The 18,837-nt window shown below is 39.9% G+C and overlaps 1 long non-coding RNA gene across 1 annotated transcript; it reads right to left on the bottom strand.

Moving 5' to 3' along the window:
• Positions 1-214: 214 nt before the first annotated feature.
• Positions 215-400, bottom strand: LOC121044539 (uncharacterized). Its single transcript, XR_005797335.1, has 2 exons — positions 354-400; positions 215-314 (listed from the first exon to the last, which is right to left on the bottom strand). It is a non-coding gene; the product is annotated as an uncharacterized LOC121044539 (long non-coding RNA).
• Positions 401-18,837: the final 18,437 nt, after the last annotated feature.

Here is an 18,837-nt window from a genome sequence, read left to right as displayed (position 1 = left end):
CATGTTCCTAAGGGAGGAAGCCATCTCTCATTAACATGCCTCCCACACCGCTTCCCTCTCTCCTGCACACCGGGGGTTTCCTAGGGACCTGGCCATCCTTTGCACCTGCAGCTGTTTCTCCCAGCCCACAGGGAGCAATCACTTCCCATCCAGCTCCACCTGTTTTGTCTTCCTACATCTAGCATTGCACGTGCCGGTGCCTTCAGACCTTCCGTCTCTGTCAGCTGAGTCTGAGTGGGCTTCCTCTCCCACTCGTCCCTAGTTCTCATCTCATTAATGAACGACACTCACATCGCTGAAGCTCACAGTGAAGTCTCAACCCCCAGTATATGGACTATGTGGCACCATTTTACAGACACACTTGATTACTCCCTTTCTTTAAAAATGACTTCCTTCCTCCTCCCACCACCCAGGCCATGGCTCACCAGTGCCCATGTTGGTTGGTCCTCATCTTCTTCCTGCCCCCGATCTGCTTTCAGTCCGCCCTTACTCTGGTGTGATCTCAGCCAGCCTCAGGCTATCTACCAGCAGCTGGGGCCTCCAAGTCTTTATGCCCTGCCCCCAGCTCTTCATGTCTCCAGACGCCTGACTCCAACTGTGCACCACACAGGTGCTACCCTCCCCAGACTCTGCTAACTCCCTGAAGGCATCTCCACTTCCCCTCCCCTTGTTTACTGGGCTGCTGCCACACTGGCCCCTCCCTGCTCCCTGAGAATGTCAGGCACATACTCCTGCTTCAGGTCTTTGCACTCACTTTGCCTCTCTCTGTCGGGGATATACTTCCACGTGCCAACATGACATACTCCCTCGTTTCCGTCATTTCTTTGCTCTGACATCACCTGCTCAGTGGAGTCTCTGCTAGCTCTCTCTCTAAAACTGAAAACTGCTCCTTCCCCTACCTGAACACCTGATATCTCTTCCCCACATTCCTTTTCTTCCGGGCCCTTGGCATCATCTGTTTTTCTTTCTTGCTTGCTGTCTGTCGCCTGCTTCAGTTTCCTTAGGGCCCTTCCCTAGTTTCCTTAGGGCCCTAGAACAGTGCCTAACTCCTTCAAAAGCTCAAACACCATCCACTGAGCAAATAAATATTGGGATTTAGTATTAGTTTGCTGGGTCTGCCATCACAAAGTACCACAGACTGTGTGGCTTAAGCAAAAGAAATTGATTTATTTATTTTCTCACACTTTAGATCAAGGTGTGGCCAGGGTGGGTCTCCTCTCTCTGTGACTGGTGGATGACCTCCTTCCCACTGTATTCACGTGGTCTTCCTTCTGTGTGTGTAGGTGCCCACTCTCTTCCTATACGACACCAGTTATCAGATTAGGGTCACTCCCCTGAAATGAGCTCATTCGACCTCCACTTTACATTTCAAGATCTGGTATCCAAGTACAGTCCCATGGGTAGTTAGGATTTCAATGTATGGATTTTGGGGGCAAATCCATTTCATAACAGGTTTCTGTCTGTTGTGCCTAGTCACTACCTACATGGTTTTTTTTTTTCCTGTTTTCCCTTGTCTCCATTATTTGCTCACACAGTTCTAATCCCAGTTTGCCCTTAGCCCAAGTTATAACTCTGTTTATTTATTTGTATAGGCTTGCATCTTCCCTCTACCTCTATACTCCACATTCCTGGCTGGCACTGGAATAACATCCTTAGCATGGGCATCATAACCTCCAGGTGAGGTAAGTATGATTATTCTCATTTTGAAAATCGACAACCTGAAGCTCAAAAGAGAGTAGGTCATGTTTCTGAGATCACAGTACTAGTAAGTGCTGTCCTTTTGATAACTTTGCTCTCATGGGCTCCAAAGCCCCCTTTGTTTCTACCACACTGTCCCCAAGATGAATGGGGGAAAAGCCATACTTCAGCCTGATATATTATAAGCAATGGTACCTGTAAAGCTGGTGTCATATTTCAGGAAATGGGATTAGGTTTAGTATCTGAGTAATTATACCCACAGGTTGAATTTGAATCTGACATCCTTTTATTTTTTACTGCTGCAATTTCTGTTATCCTTAATGATTATCTAAATGTATTCCTCCCTTTGCAAAATCTAGCCACTAAGAATACTAAGAGAGTTTGTTTCCTTTGTAACAGATCAGAATTATACAATGAATTCATAATGTCAAGATAATAGCTGTTATTTTATCCTAAAATATAGAGGAAAATGTCATTGCCTTTGTTGTAAGAGTTTACCATGTGTTTTTGATAACATACCTGAGCTGTATTGGTGAAAAATCATCGTAGACTTTGAAAGTCAGTTATTTATAGTTAAAAGAGTATCGTTCTCTCTTTGGGTGCAGCTGATTGTTTGAAATAGAACTTAGGATATTTCTGCATAGATTTTCTATTTCAGAATGAGCTTTGTTTTAAAAAGTATGTTATATTTGCATTCATGCAAGTTGTGCAATCATTAAATTGACAGGAAATCAGCTGTTAATAGTTGTCATTTGGACATGTAGATGGAAATACTAAGGGTCGTGGTGTGACTCCTTACACGTGTTGAGCTCTGGTTTCATTTGGCAATTCCAAACCATTGCTCTGAGCTTATGGATGTTGATCAAGGGGCCATGTAATGGTTGTTTTAAATTGGCATCAGGGGTGTAGAGATGATTCTTGTGTATGAGGAAGCTGTTGGTTTTCTGCTTCTATGTCTGTGTAGCTCCTAAAAAATAGAAGACTAAGGCATCTTATCGAAATTAATTTTGTTCAAAGTAAATGCACCTTGTGAATGAACTAAAGGCTTAGATAATAGTCAATAGTTTTGGAGTCTGATATTAATTTACTAATTTAAAGTAGGTCTAGGGGCATCTGTGTGGCTCAGTTGGTTAAGCATCTGACTTCGGCTCAGGTCATGATCTCACTGCTCATGACTTTGAGCTCCATGTTGGGCTCTGTGCTGGCAGCTGGGAGCCTGGAGCCTGATTCAGATTCCGTGTCTCCCTCTCTCTGCCCCTCCCTGGCTCATGCTCTCTCTCTCTCTCTCAAATATAAACTAAAACATAGAAAATAGGTCTAGAATAAATATGTAGACCATAACTTATTTGTAGTGACTGCTGATTGAAACAAAGAAATAGCCTGAAACTCCAAGCACACATTACTGTTGTTTCCCTAGGCACCCATTATATGTCAGGTTGACCATTAAGCTGAATACAAGCATTAATCTTTTAGTAACTTGGAAGAGATAAGCATACTATATTAGCTAGTAAGGTATGGTATATGTCATTGTGGTAGACCTATTTTCTTTAATGATCAAAAATTAGCTTGAGGTCTCTTTTATTTGGGTATTCAGAATTATGATAAGTAACCTGAGGCAAATGAATTAAGACCATTTTAGAACTGAGCTGGACTTAAAAAGCCAGAGACTGGAGTCATGATAAAGATAGTTTTAACATTCCATTTCATCAATTAAAAAAAAAAATTACAGCTCCTGGATGACAATCACCATGTTGGAGGAGAGTTTCTGGGGTTCCCTCCACAAATGGTATATGATTTTGAGTCAAGGATACAGCCTCACTGACTGTATTTTACTGAAATTATGATTCAGATACCAACAATGTTGTCTGTTGGAATTGTCTTTTGCAAACCTGATATCCTTTCAGTTTTTGGCTTGATTAATTTACTAAAGAGGAAAAAATGTTTCCCTCTTTCTGAACCATAATCCTATTTGTAATTAGAGTTATCATTAAACATAGTATTTCTAAAAATGGTTAATAAATTGGAAGTCAACATAAATTTGCTTGTGAAGTTATCAAATGGAAAACTGTTCCCAAAGCAGTTATTTTACATTTTATAGGAAAACTAATCTTTTATGTCCTTACTGCATTTATGTTATATCCTCTTCACCTTTGTTTCATGCTATTTGTGTGTGTGTGTGTGTGTGTGTGTGTGTGTGTGTGTGTGTGACTGAGTGAAATGTGCAATATTTGGTCATTTAAAAAGATTCCCTAATTTAGGCAAAGTCAGCCATAAACAAATGCAATACATTATGTCCAAAGTAATCAAGCAGATTTTCCATCATGAGAAAAAGTTGATTTATCTCAAATGAATTTGCTTTCCTCTTTTCTTTTTAATAAGCCAAGTCATAGGAGAATATTTTCTTCTGCTCACCTTGTGGCAGGGCAAGAGCAGATCTGTGTCAGAGCACATTGTCCGTATTTATGAGAAACTAGGGAAATTAAAAAACCTACTTGGTTACAAACTTAGTGGGGACTCATGACTGACTCAGCTTTTCAACAATATTCTCTTGGGATGTCTTTTATTTACTGGGTTAGTTTTTTTTTTTTAATTTTTACTTAATATATTTTTAAAATTTACACCCAAGTTAGTTAGCATAATATGTAACAATGATCTTAGGAGTAGATTCCTTAATGCCCCTTACCCATTTAGCCCATCACGCCTCCCACAATCCCTCCAGTAACCCTCTGTTTGTTCTCCACATTTAAGAGTTTCTTATGTTTTTGTCCCCCTCCCTGTTTTTATATTATTTTTGCTTCCCATCCCTTATGTTCATCTGTTTTGTATCTTAAAGTCCTCATATGAGTCAGGTCCTATAATTTGTCTTTCTCTGACTAATTTTGCTTAGCATAATCCTCTAGTTCCATCCATGCAGTTTAAATGGCAATATTTTATTCTTTTGGATTGCTGAGTAATACTCCATTGTGTATGTATATATACATACATACATATATATACCACATCTTCTTTATCCATTCATCCATCGATAGACATTTGGGCTTTTCCCATACTTTAGCTATTGTTGATAGTACTGCTATAAACTTTGGGGTTCACGTGTCCCTTTGAAATAGCATATCTGTATCTCTTGGATAAATACCTAGTAGTGAAAATGCTGGGTTGTAGGGTAGTCCTCTTTTTCATTTCTTGAGGAACTTACCTACTGTTTTCCAGAGTGGCTGAACCAGTTTGCATTCCCACCAGCAGTGCAAGAGTTCTTTCTCTGCTTCCTCGCCAACATCTGATGTTGCCTGAGTTGTTAATGTTAGCCATTCTCACAGGGGTGAGGGGTTATCTCATTGTGGTTTTGATTTGTATTTCCCTGATGATGAGTGATGTTGAGCATGTTTTTCACGTGTCAGTTGGCCATCTGGATGTCTTCCTTGGAGAAGTGTTTGCTCATGTCTTTGCACATTTCTTCACAGGATTACTTGTTTTTTTGGGTATTGAGTTTGAAATGTTCTTTATAGATTTTGAATACTAATCCTTTATCTCATATGTCATTTGCAAATATCTTCTCCCATTCTGCTGGTTGCCTTTTAGTTTTGCTGATTGTTTCCTTCGCTGTGCAGAAGCTTTTTATTTTGATGAGCTCCTAATAGTTCATTTTTGCGTTTGTTTCCCTTGCCTCCAGAGACTTGTTGACTTAGAAGTTGTGGAGGCCAACATCAAAGAGGTTTTTGCCTGCTTTATCCTCAAGGATTTTGATGGCTTCCTATCTTACATTTAGGTCTTTCATCCACTTTGAGTGTGAGAAAGTGGTCCAGACTCATTCTTCTGCATGTCGCTGTCCAGTTTTCCCAGCACTCTTGCTGAGGAGACTGTCTTTATTCCATTGGATATTCTTTCCTTCTTTGTCAAAGATTAGTTGGCCATACGTCTGTGGGTCCATTTCTGTGTTTGTATTCTCTTCCATTGATCTGAGTGTCTGTTCTTGTGCCAGTACCATACTGTCTTGGTGATTACAGTCTTGTAATATAGCTTGAAGTCCTGGATTGTGATGCCTCCCACTTTGGTTTTCTTTTTCAAGATTGCTTTGGCTATTCAGGGTCTTTTCTGGTTCCATACAAATTGTAGAATTGTTTTTTGTAGCTCTGTAAAGAATGCTGGTGTTATTTTGATAGGTATTGCATTGAATATGTAGATTGCTCTGGGTACTATTGACATTTTAACAATATTTGTTCTTCCTATCCAGAAGCATGCAGTATTTTTCTTTTTTTGTGTGTTTGTCATCTTCAATTTCTTTCATAAGCTTTCTATAGTTTTCAGTGTATAGATTTTTCACCTCTCTGGTTAGAGTTATTCCTATGTATTTTGTGGTTTTTGGTGCAATTGTAAATGGTATCAATTCCATGATTTCTCTTTCTGTTGCTTCATTGTTGGTGTATAGGAATGCAACTGATTTCTGTGCATTGATTTTATAGCCTGCCACTTTGCTGAATTCATGCATTATTTCTAGCAGTTTTTTGGTGGAATCTTTTGGGTTTTCCACATAGAGTTTCATGCCATCTACTAAGAGTGAAAGTTTGAGCTCCTCCTGGACGATTTGGATGCCTTTTATTTCCTTGTGTTGTCTGATTGCTATGGCTAAGACTTCCAACACTATGTTGAATAACAGTGGTGAGAGTGGACATCCCTGTCTTGTTCCTGACCTTAGGAGGAAAGCTCTCAGTTTTTCCCCATTGAGGATGATATTAGCGTTGGGTCTTTCATATATGGCTTTTATGATCTTGAGGTATGATCCTTCTATCCCTACTTTCTTGAGGGTTTTTATCAAGAAAGGATGATGTATTTTGTCAAATGCCTTCTCTGCATCTATTGAGAGGATTATGTGGTTCTTGTTCTTTCTTTTGATGATATGATAAGTCACATTGATTGTTTTGCAGATATTGAACCAGCTTTGCATTCCAGGTATAAATCCCACTTGGTCGTGGTGAATAAAGGTTAAATGTATTGTTGGATCTTGTTGGCCAATATCTTGTGGAAGATTTTTGCGTCCATGTTCATCATGAAAATTTGTCTACACTTCTCCTTTTTAGTGGGTCTTTTTCTGGTTTTGGAATCAAGGTAATGCTGGGTTCATAGAAAGAGTTTGGAAGTTTTCCTTCCATTTCTTTTTTTGGGACAGCTTCAAGAGCATAGGTGTTAACTCTTCCTTAAATGTTTGGTAGAATTCCCCTGGAAAGCCATCTGGCCCTGGGATCTTGTTTTTTGGGAACTTTTTGATTACTAATTCAATTTTTTTACTGGTTATGGGTCTGTTCAAATTTTCTATTTCTTCCTGTTTCAGTTTTGGTAGCTTATGTATTTTTAGGAATTTGTCCATTTCTTCCAGACTGCCCATTTTATTGGTATATAATTGCTGATAATATTCTCTCATTATTGTTTGTATTTCTGCTGTGTTGGTTGTGATCTCTCCTCCTTCATTCTTGATTTTATTCATTTGGGTCCTTTCCTGTTTATTTTTGATCCAAATGGCTAGTGGTTTATCAATTTTATTAATTATTTCAAAGAACCAGGTTCTGGTTTCATTGATCTGTTCTACTGTTTTTGTTTGTTTGTTTGTTTTTTGTGGGGTTGGTTTTTTGTTTTTGTTTTTGTTTTCAGTTTTGATAGCATTGGTTTTTCCTGTAATCGTTATCATTTATTGTCTTCTGCTGGTTTTGGTTTTATTTGTTGTTCTTTTCCCAGCTCTTTAAGGTATAAGGTTAGGTTGTGTATCTGAGACCTTCTTACCTCTTTTGGAAAGCCTGGATTGCTATAAACTTCCTCTTATGATTACCTTTGCTGCATCCCAGAGGTTTTGGGATGTGGTATTATCATTTTCATTGGCTTCCATGTACTTTTTAATTTCTTCTTTAACTTCTTGGTTCACCCATTCATTCTTTTTTTTTTAATTTTATTTTTTATTTTTTAAAATTTACATCCAAGTTAGTTAGCATATAGTGCAACAATGATTTCATGAGTAGATTCCTTAGTTCCCCTTACCCATTTAGCCTATCCCCCCATCCACAACCCCTCCAGTAATCCTCTGTCTGTTCTCCATATTTATGAGTCACTTCTGTTTTGTCCCCCTCCCTGTTTTTATTTTATTTTTGTTTCCCTTCCCTCATATTCATATGTTTTGTCTCTTAAAGTCCTCATGTGAGTGAAATCATATGATTTTTGTCTTTTCTGACTGACTAATTTCACTTAACATAATACCCTCCAGTTCCATCCATGTATTGCCAATCGTAAGATTTCATTTTTTTTTTATTGCTGAGTAATACTCCATTGTATATATATGCCACTTCTTCTTTATCCATTCATCCATTCATGGACATTTGGGCTCTTTCCATACTTTGGCTATTGTTGATAGTGCTGCTATAATCATGGGGTGTGTGTGCATGTGTCCCTTTGAAACAGCACACCTGTATCCCTTGGATAAATGCCTAGCAGTGCAATTGCTGGGTCGTAGGGTAGTTCTTAGTTTTTTGAGGAACCTCCATACTGTTTTCCAGAGTGGCTGCACCAGCTTGCATTCCACCATTCATTCTTTAGTAGGATGTTCTTTAGTCTCAAAGTATTTTGTTATCTTTCCAAATTTTTTTCTTGTGGTTGATTTTGAGTTTCATAGCATTGTGGTCTGAAAATATGCATGGTATGATCTCGAACTTTTTGTACTTGTTGAGGGCTGATTTGTGTTCCAGTATGTGATCTATTCTGCAGAACGTTCCATGTGCCCTGGAGAAGAATGTATATTCTGCTGCTTTGGGATGAAATGTTCTGAATATATCTGTTAAGTCCATCTGGTCCAGTGTCTCACTCAAATCCATTGTTTGTTTGTTGATTTTCTGTTTAGATGATCTTTCCATTGATATAAGGGGGTGTTGAAGTCCCATACTATTATGGTTTTATTATCAATGAGCTTCTTTATTATTGAGATTAATTGATTTATATTTTTGGGTGCTCTCACATTTGGAGCATAAATTTTTACAATTGTTAAGTCTTCTTGGTGGATATGATACAACAATTATATTGTTATAATACAATTATGATACAACACCCTTCTTCATCTCGTTACAGTCTTTATTTTAAAGTCTAGATTGTCTGATATGAGTAAGGCTACTCTGGCTTTCTTTGGCGACCATTAGCATGATAGATGGTTCTCCATCCCCTTACTTTCAATCTGAAGGTGTCTTTAGGTCTAATGTAGGTCTCTTGTAACCAGCATATAGATGGATCTTGGTTTTTTTTTTTTTTTTCACCACTCTGTTACCCTATGTCTTTTGGTTGGAGCATTTAGTCCACTGACGTTTAGAGTGAGTACTCAAAGATATGAGCTTATTGCCATTATGTGTCTTGTAGAGTTGGATTTTGTGGTGGTTTTTTCTTGTGCTTTCCAGTCTTTGGTACTATAGGTCTTTTTTTCTTTTTTTCATCTTTTCTCCCCTCAGAGAGTCCCCCTGAAAATTCCCTGAGGGCTTGTTTAGTGGTCACAAACTCCTTTAAGTTTTGTTTGTCTGGGAAACTTTTAATCTCTCCTTCTGTTTTGAATGACAGACTTACTGGATAAGGAATTCTTGGCTGCATAGTTTTCTGATTCAGCACATTGAATATATCTTGTCTGCCAAGTCTCTGTGGATAGGTCTGCTTCAAACCTGATCTGTCTTCCCTTGTAGGTTAAGGATTTTTTTTTTTCCCTTGCTGCTTTCATGATTCTTTCCTTGCCTCAGTATTTTCTGGATTAGAATATGATATGCCTTTTACTGGTCGGTTTTTGTTGCATCTTATTGGAGTCCTCTGTGCTTCCTGGGTTTTGATGTCTGTGCCTTTTCCCAGGTAAGGAAATTTATCCGCTATGATTTGCTGATGTAACCCTTCTACCCCTTTTTCTCTCTCTTCATCTTCTGGGAGCCCTATGATTCTGATGTTCCTTTTTTTAATGAGTCACTGATTTCTCTAATTCTTAAATTGTGCTCTTTTGCCTTAGTGTCCGTCTTTTTTTTTTCTGCTTCAGTATTCTCCACAAGTTTGTCCTCTCTATTGCTGATTTCCTGCTCTGCCTTATCCATCCTTGCTGCCGTGGCATCCATTCGAGATTGCATCTCAGTTATAGCATTTTTTATTTCATCCTGACTAGCTTTTGCTTCTTTAGAAACTTCCTGTTTCATCATTTTGAAGGAAGAAAAGGAATTAATAAGGTAATAAATTAAAATTAAAAAATTAAAAACAACATACACACACACATACATCAAATAAATGATGCTAGATCCTAGGTGTGTTCTGGTCTGGCTATTGAAAGGAGCTTGATAGATTAGATTGAAAATGGGAGGAAAAAGGAAAACGTTTGAAAATTTGAGAAAATGAATACAATGAAATAGAATAAAATGAAATGAGGTATGTAAAATTGAATTTGAAAAAAACTACAAAAACAAAATATGTAGCAGAAAAAATACAGAAAAATATTTTTAATAAAAATTGATAATAAAAATAAATTTTTCGGGGCACCTGGGTGGCGCAGTCGGTTAAGCGTCCGACTTCAGCCAGGTCACGATCTCGCGGTCTGTGAGTTCGAGCCCCGCATCAGGCTCTGGGCTGATGGCTCAGAGCCTGGAGCCTGTTTCCGATTCTGTGTCTCCCTCTCTCTCTGCCCCTCCCCCATTCATGCTCTGTCTCTCTCTGTCCCAAAAATAAATAAACGTTGAAAAAAAATAAATTTTTCTCTTTCTGTATTCAAGAAAAAGAAAAGAAATTAAAAAAAAAAGAAAACTGAATAGATGCACCAGCGAACAGACTGAAATATGATTGAAATTACATTTCTTTCCCCTAGAAGTAAAACTATGAAGCACTTTGTAGTCAAGCAGGCAGAGAGATTTGTGGTGTTCCTGAACAGTGAGTTTGGCCCAGTCAGGCGTGGCTTAGTGTAACAGCTCTGTTCTCCACTAGATGGTGCTGCTTAGATTACTGGGGTGGAATGCTGTAGTGCTTGTTGGTGTGTATGCACATGCATGGGAATGGTGAAAATGGCGGCACTCAGCTACCCAGTCTCTAGTATCAGAACTCTGTGCTCTCCCCAACCAGCAATCCTACACCCATCCTTTGTCTCTGGTTTCCGTCTACTCCCCACCTTAACACTGTCCATGACTAAGCCTTCAAGTTTCCAGGTGCCACCTCCCTCTTGAGTTTTATCTCAGATGCGGCAGTGTTTCCCCACCCCTCACTTCTGAGGGACTGCAGCTTTGACCTGCTCAGATCCTCTGGGGGACGGTCTCACTGATCAATGCCCGGGTTCCAGCCTCACCCAGGACCATGCTACTGCCAATGCCGAGAACTGCGGCTGGGTGCCAGCCTACTCTAGAAAAAATTTACCCGATCCTGTAGTAGTGGGTTTTCAGGGATTATGGCAAATCACAACACACACTTGGCACCAGACTTCACCCTCAATGACCTTGTTCCAGCACCAACGAATGTGGTTGTTTGCTGGGGTCTGCTGGTACCAGTTGGCTTATACACCTTCTACCAAATGTCCTTCCAGCAGTGGAACCGCTTCTCCTTGGGTGGCCAGAGGACCTCCCGGACCCCACTCTGCTCCTGGGGATTCGCCCTTCCCACCAGAACACTGCCAGGTATTGAGCTGTGGAGTTTCAGACTCTGCACTCCCCCTGTTTATAGAGTCTTAATGGAATTTAAGCCCCCTCCTTTCTCCCTCTATAGTTCAGTCCCTGCGACTGTTTCCACCTTTCCACTTTCTCTCTGGCTGCTTTTGAGGAGGCTGCTTTTCCCATACTCCCCCCCCCCCCATCTCTGTCCTCTCTCCAAAAGCAAAAATAGCTCCCAGCCCTCTGTGGCTTCTCTCTCCCCTGTTCACCTATCTGTGCTGTGTACCTGCTGAGTTTTGTGGTTCAGGTTGAGTAGATCATTGTATTAATCTTCAAAGAAGTTTTCTAGGTGTGCAGGATGGTTCAGTGTTGATCTGGCTGTATTTCATGGATGTGAGACACACACACACACAAAAATTCATGCTGTTCTTCCATCTTGGCGCCTCCCTTACTGGGTTAGGTTTATAGAGCAAAATATATATGTTTTTTTTTTGGTCATAAGAATGAGTTTTAGATACCACAGAGCCCATATCTCCACTAAAAACTTTTTGCCCATCATGTTCTTACCGACCAGAATTTTCTCTCTGGCAAGCCCAATGAAATTATGCCATTGCCCTGCTTGACAAGCAGGATTAGCTTCCCTTTATCTTGTAGGTTGGAGGATAAAATCCTTAATAGGGTTTTTATACTGTTCAACAAACCTTCTCTTCACTCTCGCCTCCTCTGTCCCTGTCTTTTCCAGCTGCTTGGTCTCATTGAAATTCTTAAGTGCTAATATTAAACAGGTGGTGGTGCCGCCCTACCATCCTACTGTGTTTCTCTGGTCTACTCACCTACATGACTGCTCCATACCTTTCATTCACTCCTCCAATCTCTAATACATAAGTCTTTTAAAACATTTTTTATGTTTATTCATTTTTTTATGAGAGAGAGAGAGCGCAAGCAGGAGAAGGTCAAAGAGAGAGGAAGACACAGGATTTGAAGCAGACTCCAAGCTATGGTCTGTCAGCTCAGAGCCCGACACAGGGCTCGAACTCACAGACCGTGAGATCATGACCTGAGCCAAAGTCGGTTGCTTAACCAACTGAGCCACCCAGGTGCCCCTCTAATACATCAGTCTTGATCATTCATCTCAGCTGATTCCTTTGTTCTCTATTCCACTGAAAAAGCAGAATTAGTTAGTAGGTATATCTTGCTGCTCCTAGAGAGGAATTGTCCATGCTCCTGTCCAAGGCCAGACCCTCCAGCCTTACATTAGATCCCATTATATTCACGACCTTCAATTCTTTCCCCCTTCCTTAGGATGTTGGCAACTCTCACCTCCCTGGCATGGTCAATTTTTCCCTCTTGACTGCATCATCCCTCAAAGCATATAAACATGTTATTGCTTTTCCCCTAAGAAAAATATTCCTCTCCTGATCCCATTGGTCTTTCTTAGATACCATTCCATGTTTCTGTTCCCCTTTCTCTGCCCAAACCAGAGATACATTCATTTTTTCCAGTTTCTTTAATCCATGACCTCTAGAAGCTAGTCAAATTAGGCTTCTTTTTTTTTCAACTTCACCAAAGACCTCCATATTGCTAAGTCCCTTGGGCAATACTAGACTTCTTTCTTTATTCTTGGTCTTCATCTTACTCGACCTATCAATAATATTTAGATCAATGCAAATGTTCACTGTTAGGGACTGAATGTTTATGTCCTACCCTAAATTTATATGTTAAAACTCTACTCCCCAATATGATGGTGTTAGGAGGTGAGATGTTCGGGAAGTAATTAGGATTAGATGCGGTCATGAGGATGATGTCCTTAGGGATGGGATTAGTGCCCTTGTAATGAGTTATGAGAGAGTCTGCCTCCTTTCTCTGCTTCTGCCAGATGAGGATACAAAGAGAAATCTGCACCCCAGAAGAGAGCTTTCACCAGAACCTGAATAAGATGCTCCTTGATCTTGGACTTCTAGACTCCAGAACTTTGAGAAATAAGTTTGTATTGTTTATAAGCCACCCATGTGTGGTATTCTGTTATATTAATCAGAACTAAGACACTCTCCTTGAATCAGCTTCATCACTTAGCTTGCAATATACAACATCGATCAAGTCCCTTCTGCCACAATGTTTTCTTTGCTGGTTCCTGTTGTCTCCCCAAACCCTAAATATTGAAGGCTCCACGTCTCAATCCTTACATCTCTTCTTTTCACTGTTATCACTCTCCTAAATACCTTTTACCCTGATGACCCTCAGATTTAAATCACCAGCCCAGACCTCCCCGTGAACTGCCAGCTCCTATTTTTCCATTTGATGCCTTTGCTTGTATGTCTAACAAATGTCTCATACACATTATATTCAAAATCGTGATCCTTTTACAACCTTCTCATTCCAAAATCCTCTTCCCATAGTAAATATAAATTCTGGGGCACCTGGGTGTCTCAGTTGGTTAGGCGTCTGACTTCAGCTCAGGTCATGATCTCGTGGTCCATGAGTTCAAGCCCCACATCGGTCACTGTGCTGACAGCTCAGAGCCTGGAACCTGCTTTGGAGTCTGTGTCTCCATCTCTCTGCATCTCCCCCACTCACACTGTCTCTCTTTTTCTCTTTCTCAGAAATAAATAAGGATTTAAAAAGTTTTAAAAATATATAAATTCTATTTTTCCAGGTGTTGGGTTTTGATATCTTGGAGTTTTTTTTTGACTCCCCACTTTGTTTTATACCCTACCCTCATATCCGGTCTGTCAGCAGGTAATGTTTGCCATACCTTTAAAATATATCTAAATCAAACTCCTTTTCATCCTCTCTGAAATTACCACCCTGGACCAAGCTACCACCATTCTTCATCTAGAGCATTGTAGCTGCCTTCTCATTGTTTCCTGCTTTATCCCTCTTTGACTCATAATTTTATTATTATTTTTTTTTAACAGAGAAGCCAAAATGGTCCTTTAAAACTGAAGTATGACTATGTGACTCTTCCATTCACAATTCTGCATTGTCTTCCAGCTCTCTTGGAATAAAACCTAAATCATTACCCTGTGGCTTATGCAATCTTATATTATCTGCCCCATCCTTGCTAGTCTTTGATCTTAGATGCTTGACCTGAATTTTTCTTAATTTATTGAGATATAATTGACAAATTACATTATGTGGGTTCAAGATGTACAATGTGATGATTTGGTACACATATATATTGTGAAATATATATTACCACAGTAAGGTTGGTCAACACATTCAACACCTCACATTGTTACCTGTTTGTGTATGTGGGGTTGGGGGTGGTAAAAATACTTACTCTATTAGCAACTCTCAAATACAGAGTACAGTATTGTTAACCATTGTTTCCATGCTGCACAATCCCCAGAACTTACTCATCTTGTACTTGAAGGTTTGTGCACTTTGACCAACATCTTTCCATCCCTAGCCCTTGGCAATCACCAATTTGCTCTTGGTCTCTATGAGTGAATATGACTTTTTTAGATTCATAAATAAGTGGTATTATACAAGACTTGTCTTTCTCTGTCTGACTTATTTCACTTAGCATAATACACTCAAGGTCCATCCATGTTGTCACATATAGGAGGATTTCCTTTGTTATGGCTGAATAATATTTCATTATATATATGATATTCATATTACATATCATATATCCATATTATATATGATATGTTATGTCATATCATATGATATATATAAAACACACACACACATATAGATGTGTGTATACACACACACACACACACACACACACATCACATCTTTATCCATTCATGTCTTGGCTATTTTGAGTAATGCTGCAGTGAACATGTAGGGGTGGATATCTCTTTGAGGTATTGATTTTGTTTCCCAAGAGAATAAACAGATTTGGTTGTACATCCAGAATGGGTTTGCTGGATCATATGGTAGTTCTATTTGTTTAAGTTTGTTTGTTTGTTTGTTTGTTTGTTTGTGCCATCTCTACACCCAGCGTGGGACTCAAACTCATGACCCTGAGATCAAGAGTTGGGTGCTCCACTGACCGAGTCAGCCAAGTCCCCTGGTAGTTCTATTTTCAATATTTGGAGGATCCTCCATACTGTTTGCCATAATGGGCATACTAATTTATATGCTTACCAGCAGTGCACAAAGGTTCCATTTTCTGTACATTCTCACCAACACTTGTTATCACTTGTCTTTTTAAAAGTAAGAATCCTAACAGGTGTGAGACCATATCTCATTGTGATTTTGATTTGCACTTTCCTGATGTTAGTGATGTGGAGCACCTTTCATGTACCTGTAGGCCATTGTGTGTCTTTGGAAACATTTTTGGGAAAATGTCTGTTTAAGTTCTTTGCCCATTTTTAAATTGGATTATTTGTGGGTTCTGCTACTGATTGATAGGAGTTCTTTATATATTTTGGATATTAACCCCTAATTGGACATATGATTTGCAAATATTTCCTCTCACTCTGTAGGTTCACATTTGATTTTGTTGACAATTTCCTTTGCTGTGAGATGCTCCTTAGTTTCATGTAGTGCCAGTTGTTTATTTAATTTTTATTGCTTGTGCTTTTGGTGTCACATCCAAAGAAGTTGTCAAGACCAATATTAAGGGGCTTTTAGTGTTGGTTTTCTTCTAGGAGTTTTACAGTTTCATGTACAACATTTAAGTACTTTGAGTTAATTTTTGTGACTAGTATAAATGTGAATTCAATTTCATCCGTCTGCATGTAGCTAGTCAGTTTTTCCAGCACCATTTATGGGAGAGACTGTCCTTTACCCATTATATATTCTTGCCTTCTTTGTTATAAGTTAGTTGACCACATATGCGTGGGTTTATTTTGGGGCTCTTTGTTCTTTTGGCCTATGTGTCTTTTTTTATGCCAGTACCATAATGTTTTGAGTGCTGTAACTTTGTGATACAATTTCAATCAGGAAGCATGATGCCTCTAGCTTTATATACTTCCTCAAATTGATTTGGCTATTTGGAATCTTTTGTGGTTCCATACTGACACAGAACCAGGCTGGAACGCTGGAGGAAAATCCAAGCGGCACTCAGAGATCTTTGTGGATCGGAGATTTATTTAACACCGGTGGGCTCAAAGGAGACTGTTTATCCAAAAATCTGAGCGCCGAATGCAAGTGGGGAGGGTAATTTATAGTCATTACCTTCCATATCTGTGGAGGCTTTCCCATGAGCAACAAAGGAAGAAGAACACAGAGGAGGAGTCTCCAAGCCAGAGACCAGCGTCTGTTTTAGCTCCATCAGCCACCTTTGGCATACTTTATTCACTTCTGCAACAATATAAATTTTAGAGCTGTTTTTTTCTACTTATGTGAAAATGCCCTTGGAACCTTGATAGAGATTGCACTGACCTACAGATGGCTTTAGGTACTGTGGACATTTCAATGGTATTAATTCTTCTGATTCATGAACATGGGATATCTTTTAATTTGTTTCTGTCTTCATTAATTTTTCATCAAAGTTTTATAAGTTTCCGTGTACAGCCCACTGTCTCCAGAAATGTGGGTGCTACTGGATCCTATAGAATATGTAGATCCTTCAAATGCCCCCACTCTTATTCGTGTTGTGGCCCCTGTGGCCTATAGAGGAAATGGGGGAAATTTCCTCTGATGCCTGATATACAGACAGGTATAGTTGGGGAAACCCACACAAAGGAACTCAAGTTGCTATTCAACCCAATACTGACACCATCTAGATGGAAACAGGAACAAGCTAAGCAGTCACTGGGCTGAACTCAGAGAGGTTTCACTGGTGATCACTCATGAGCTCTAGTAATTAACCCTTTGCACTGACAGGTAGACTGTTCTAAAGAGATTAACCTAGAATTTAGATACCAGGAAGCCAAAGGGCAGATTATCATAACTAAGCCCTGTGGTATCAGGATATGGTATCAGGACATTTGGGCTCACCTGCAAGAGCCTGATGTGATCCCCACTGTTTTCCAAGTCCTGGCTCATGAAGCACTGGTTGGTAGAAAGGAAAAATGGAATATTAAAGCAGCAGATTAAATTTTTAACGGGGGAAACCACCTTGGCCCGGTGTACCAAAGTGCTGTCACAGGCTTTAATGCATTTGGATGATCAAACATTATGTTCCGTGGCTCCATATGCCAGACTGGGGACTCCTGCTGAGCCACCCAATGCTATAAAGGTATAGAAGTCTAGGGAGACAGTTATGTCCCCCACTCTCACTGTGGATTAATATGCTGTGCTGCTGAGAACACCAAAATGTGTTATCTACTGGAATTTGCCATGGGATGTCCCATAGGATAGGTGAATTATTTTGTACCCCTGGGTGAGGGGGATCTACTCAATCTTTACTGGGATCCTGTTGTTCTGCTGAAAGTGAGACCTGTGGAAATTCACTATACCTTTAATGCAGCATACCCCAGCAAACACGGGGAGGGGAGAACATGGGGGTCCTGGTCTGGCATATTCTGCCCCAGTCTATCTCCTCATGCCTGACAGTGCTGCTTCCCCCTGCCAACATGTATGGCATGCACAACCAGGTTAAGTTCCTAAAGCTGCTGGTGTCCCTCTCCTTCAAGGCCATAATGCACTGACACCCCCTGGAAATCAGGAGGCTGATCCCTAGTCTGGGTATAAGCCCTAGCAACTGACTCTGCAGTACCTACAGCAGATTAAGTGCAACTACTGTAGAGGCTTGGATTGGATGGAATGGCATATTGTCAGGATTTGCCCTTAAAATACAGTGATTTGGTAAATGTAGTAAGAGCATGTTCTTTCTTTCTTTCTTTCTTTCTTTCTTTCTTTCTTTCTTCTTTCTTCTTTCTTTCTTTCTTCTTTCTTTCTTTCTTTCTTTCTTTCTTTCTTTCTTTCTTTCTTTCTTTTTCTTTCCATCCTGGTGGAACCTTTGTGATTTCTCTATATAATAAGATCATGTTATTTGGAAATGGGTGATTTTACTTCTTCCTCCCTGATTTGGAAGTTTTTTATTTCTTTTTCTTGCCTGCTTGCTGTGGTAGGACTTCCAATACTACGTTGAATAGAAGTGGTGAGAGTGGACACCCTTGTCTTGCTCCTGATCTTATAGCAAAAGCTTTCAGCTTTGACTACTGAATGTGGTATTTGCTGTGGGCTTGTCATAAATGGCCTTTATTATGTTGAAGTAAATTCCTTTTATACCAACTTTATTGAGAGTTTCGAACTTTAAGTTCTTTCTCATCTAAGTCCTCCAAGTCCCTGGGTAAGTGCTCGAATGTGGCCTGGGTAAGAAAACACTGATATCAGCAGCCAAGGTGACCTTGTGTTGTGCTTTTATTCTGTGAATGAACTGGCACTAAATGCTGTCCCTCCATAATTCTTCCTAACCCCATTGGAGAAGACTCTGGGGCCAGATTCTCCCTCCTGGTTCCAAGGTCCCTGGGTGACTCCTTATGCCTGTACAAAAACTAGGACAAAGAGGTCAGGGAGGGACACTCCTGTGGCCCAGGTGTCCGTCTCTGCCTGGCTTTCCCATGCCCTGATGGAGGGTAAAGCCAGGGCCAGAGCTATTGAGGTGGATGGGGAAGCG

Source organism: Herpailurus yagouaroundi, unplaced genomic scaffold, assembly GCF_014898765.1.
Source record: "Herpailurus yagouaroundi ecotype Mexico unplaced genomic scaffold, PumYag 188, whole genome shotgun sequence".
Classification (NCBI taxonomy): Eukaryota; Metazoa; Chordata; class Mammalia; order Carnivora; family Felidae; genus Herpailurus; species Herpailurus yagouaroundi.
This window is presented reverse-complemented; position numbering and strand designations above follow the sequence as displayed.